This window comes from Sinocyclocheilus anshuiensis, unplaced genomic scaffold (assembly GCF_001515605.1).
Source record: "Sinocyclocheilus anshuiensis isolate Anshui unplaced genomic scaffold, SAMN03320099.WGS_v1.1 scaffold311, whole genome shotgun sequence".
Lineage (NCBI taxonomy): Eukaryota > Metazoa > Chordata > Actinopteri > Cypriniformes > Cyprinidae > Sinocyclocheilus > Sinocyclocheilus anshuiensis.
Window position 1 is genome coordinate 697,041 of NW_015549606.1, and position 452 is coordinate 697,492.

General features: G+C 24.6%; 1 protein-coding gene across 11 annotated transcripts in view; it reads left to right on the forward strand.

Annotated features, from left to right (window-relative positions):
* dlg1a (discs large MAGUK scaffold protein 1a) overlaps positions 1–452 on the forward strand; it is a 124,708-nt gene that overhangs the window by 9,931 nt on the left and 114,325 nt on the right. The window lies entirely within an intron of this gene.

A 452-nucleotide genomic window follows, 5' to 3' on the forward strand; every position in this document is an offset into this window, starting at 1 on the left:
ACTTTCTATGAATACAAAGTTAAAAAGAACAGCATTTATTTAAAATAGAAATCTATTGTAACATTGCACACAACGGTTCAAAAGTTTGGGGTCAGTATTTATTTATTTATTTTTTTGAAAGAAATACTTTTATTCCACGAGGAACTCATGAAAAGTGATAGTAAATACTTATATCATTAGAAAAGATTTCTGTTTTGAATAAATGCTCTTCTTTTTAACTTTTTTTATTCATCAAAGAATCCTGAAAAAAAAAATATTCTCAACTGTTTTAAATATCGATAATCAGCAAATCGGCATATTAGAATGATTTCTGAAGATTTAAAATAACTGCTTTCAAATAGAAAACAATTATTTTAAATAGTAAAAATAATTCAAAATTTGACTGTTTTTGCTGTACTTTGGATCAAATAAATGCAGGCTTGGTGAGCAGAAGAGAATTCTTAAAAAAAAAA